The sequence below is a fragment of the Chrysochloris asiatica genome, unplaced genomic scaffold (genome assembly GCF_000296735.1).
Source record: "Chrysochloris asiatica unplaced genomic scaffold, ChrAsi1.0 scaffold00042, whole genome shotgun sequence".
Lineage (NCBI taxonomy): Eukaryota > Metazoa > Chordata > Mammalia > Afrosoricida > Chrysochloridae > Chrysochloris > Chrysochloris asiatica.
In genome coordinates this window covers 8,216,643-8,220,378 of record NW_006408560.1, presented here as the reverse complement: position 1 = coordinate 8,220,378, position 3,736 = coordinate 8,216,643, and the positions used below count along the sequence as shown (strand labels likewise).

Genomic DNA, 3,736 nt, shown 5'->3' with positions numbered 1-3,736 from the left:
ATGGCCAAACTTGGTCTCTCATACTTTGGACATATTGTCAGGAGGGACCAGTCACTGGAGAAGGATATCATGTTTGGTAAGGTGGAGGGTCAGAGAAAAGGAGGAAGACCCCCAACGAGATGGATTAGCCAAGTGGCAGCATCAATAGACTCAAGTGTGGCAAAAGTAGTGAAGTTGGCATAGGATCGGTACCGACTCAATGGCACCTAACAACAACAACAACAAACATCTTTCTGGTATTCTCTGCTTTCAACCAAGATTCATCTGACATCAGCACTGATATCCCTTATTCCATGTCCTTGTCTGAATCCAGCCTCAACCTCTGTTATCTCCCTGTCAGGGTACTGTTGCCGCCATTTTTAAATTATCTTTAGCAACTATCTTTGCATGCAATATTAATGATACTGTTTGATGATTTCCACATTCCATTGGGTCACCCTCAGTTTGGAATGGACACAAACAAGGATTTCTTCCAATCAGTTGGCAAGGTTGCTCTCTTCCAAATTTCTTAGTATAGATGAATGAGTGCCTCCAGTACTGCATCAGTTTGTTGAAATATTTCAATTTGTATTCTAACGGTTTTGGAACCTTGTGCTTCTTCTTTCAGGATCATTGGCTCTTGATCATATGTTACCTATTGAATTGGGTGAACATCAACCATTTCTTTTTGGTACAGTGACTATGTATTCCTTCCATATTCTTTTGATGCTTTATAATTTGCTCATAGGATGCCTCAATATTATAACTCAAAGCTTAAGTTTTTTCTTCAGTTTCCTCAGCTTGAGACATGCTGAGTGTGGTCTTCCTTTTAGTTTTCTAACTCCAGGTCTTTGTATATTTTGTTATAATATTTGACCCTGTCTTCTTGAGCTGACCTTTGAGATTTTTTATTCAGCTCTTTTACCTCCTCATTTCTTCCATTTGATTTAGTATTTTTATGCTGGAGAGCAAGTTTCAGAGTCTCTTCTGACATCCATTTTGGTGTTTTCCTCTTTCTTGTCTTCTTAATGACCTTTTGCTTTCTTCCTTTGATATCATCCCACAACTCTTCTTGTCTCTAGTCTTCAGTGTCTAATGCATCAAATCTGCTCTTCAGATGAGCTCTAAATTCAAGTGGGATATGTTTACAGTTACATTTTGGCTCTCATAAACTTGTTTCAATTTTCTTCAGCTTCAACCTGAACTTGCATATGAGCAAGTTGGTCTATTCCACAATCTGCTCCTAACCTTGTATTGGTTAATGATAAGGAGTTTTTCTACCATCTCTTTCCACAGATATAGTCAATTCGATTTCTGTGTATTCCATATTGTAAGGTCCACGGTTATATTCATCTTTTATGCTGTTTAAAAAGTTACTTTCAATGAAAAAGTCATTGGTCTTGCAAAATTCTATCATGCGATCTCCAGCGTCATTTCTATCACCATGGCCATATTTTCCAATGACTGATTCTTCCTCTTTGTTTCCAACTTCTGCATTCCAATCACCAATAATTATCAATACGTCTTGATTGCATGTTTGATCAATTTCAGAATGAAGAAGTTGGTAGAATTCTTCAATTTCACCATCATTGGCTTTAGTGGTTGGTGCATAAATTTGAATAATAATGGTATTGACTGGTCTTCCTTGTAGGCTTATGGATATCATACTATCACAGACAGTATTGTACTTCAAGATAGAACTTGAAATGTTCTTTTTGATGATGAATGGGACACCATTCCTCTTCAATTTGTCATTTAATTGTGACATCACATAAACCATGTGATTGTCAGATAAAAAATGGCCAATACCAGTTTATTTCAACTCACTAATACCTAGGATATTGATGCTTATGCATTCCGTTTAATTTTTGACAATTTCTAATTTTCCTAGATTCATACTTCCTACATGCCTTGGTCTGATTATTAATGGATGTTTACATCTGCTTATCTTCAAGTTGTGCCCCATCAGCAAATAAAGGCCCCAGAGGCTTTACTCCATTCGTGTCATCACTGTCAACTCTACTTTGATAGGGTAATTTGAGTTCCTTTCAACCTGAGTGGCTCATCTTCCGGCACTATAGCTGACAATATTCTGGTGCTCTTTATCATGTTTCAGTATTCTGATGTGACAGTGTTCCACTGCTATTCATAAGGTTTTCAGTGACTAAATATTTTTAAGTAGTCCATCTCTCCTTCCTAACTGTCTTCATCTGGAAGCTCAGCTGAAACTTGTCCAGCATGGTTGACCCTACTGGCATTCAAAATATCAGTAGCATAGCATTTAAAATATCAGTGGCATTGCTTCCAGAATTATAGCAACACTCAAGTCACCCCAGTATGACAAACTGACAGACAAGTGGTGGGTGAAGCTCCTTTTTCTAGGGAAAAATGATGCCAAGAGATATGAAGGTCTCCAAGGAATGCTGGACCTACAGACACTGGAAGGAGATAAGGATCTTTCTCCATAGCTGGCTGTCAGAATTTGGACTTTGAACCTCCTAAACTGAGAGAATAAATTTCTGGTTGTCAAAACCATCCACTTGTGGTATTTCTGTTATAACAGCACTAAATAACTAATGCAGTGTTATCTCTCTTTTTCCAATTGATTTGTTGGAGATCTGTATATCATCAAATTAGGAGCAGTCATTATTTTTCATTGTTGATCTTTTTAACCTTCAGTTTCTGAACAGTTCTGATACACTGAAACAGGAAATCTAGGGTCTCCAAACATCACAATATTCATTTTTCATATAGCACTTTAGCATTTCTACACTTAGATGTGACCTTAAGGAGATCCTAGTGGAAGCCAGCATGTTAGATACAGTGGAGGAAAGAGTGAGAACATCCAAGACTTCTTCTTAGGCCTCCTGACTCCAGGTGGATCTGAGGACAAGTCTTTCTACTTCTTAGGACTCTTGTCTTTCTGCTATACTTGTGGATGAATCCCCTACCTTCTTCCCAGGCAACATCTGGATCCTGAGATGAGAAAGCAGAGGTCCCCAGCTTCCCAGGAAATGAGGGGATTTGTTCCTGCCCGTCCTGAGTCTTGGTGGAGAAATTGTGGATCAGGGATATGACTCCAGGGTTTATAGGTCCTTCTCAGTCCCAAGTATAAGAGTTTTTATTTTCCTTTGGATATTTTACTCACTGTATTGTAACGTGTCAAAAATGGATGTTTTATTAGCAGGTTTGATGGCTTAATTTGGGCAATTAGCCAAGACTGATGCAATTCTTTCTTCCCAAGGCTCTTAACTGAGAGGGTGGGAGCCAAGTGGGCCCCTGTAAAAGTGGAGATGATTGCATGGAAGCGATTTTTATGGCTCTTGTCTCAGCTCTTCTGAAGTCAGGCTTGGCACAGGAGGAAGGCTGTAGGGGTGGAGACAAACTTTTCCCTGTGTTCCTGTCACTGATGTCGCTGTGATCTCTTCTAGACTGCATGGTTACCTTTCAAATCCACTTCACCTTTCTCCTTGTCCATTAAATGTGCAATAAGATACATTTTTCTGTTCGAGTCAAACCCTTCTCCATTTTAACAGAAAATCAGTCTTCAAGGTACCTCCCTTTCACATCCATAGATTAAGAGATTTACCAAGTAATTGAAATGCACAGTCCCTCTTTAGATCCTGGTTTAATTTAAAAAATGCAAACTATAGAAAAAAATGTATAAGACATTAGGGGAAATTTGTACACTGATTGAATACTTGATGATAGTAAAGAGAATTATCATTAATTTGTTTAGGTATGATCTCTGGGGTCC

General features: G+C 38.5%; 1 pseudogene; it reads right to left on the bottom strand.

The window, feature by feature from the left end:
* Positions 1-3,478, bottom strand: part of LOC102832485 — a 5,495-nt pseudogene extending 2,017 nt beyond the window's left edge.
* Between the last annotated feature and the right edge of the window lie 258 nt (positions 3,479-3,736).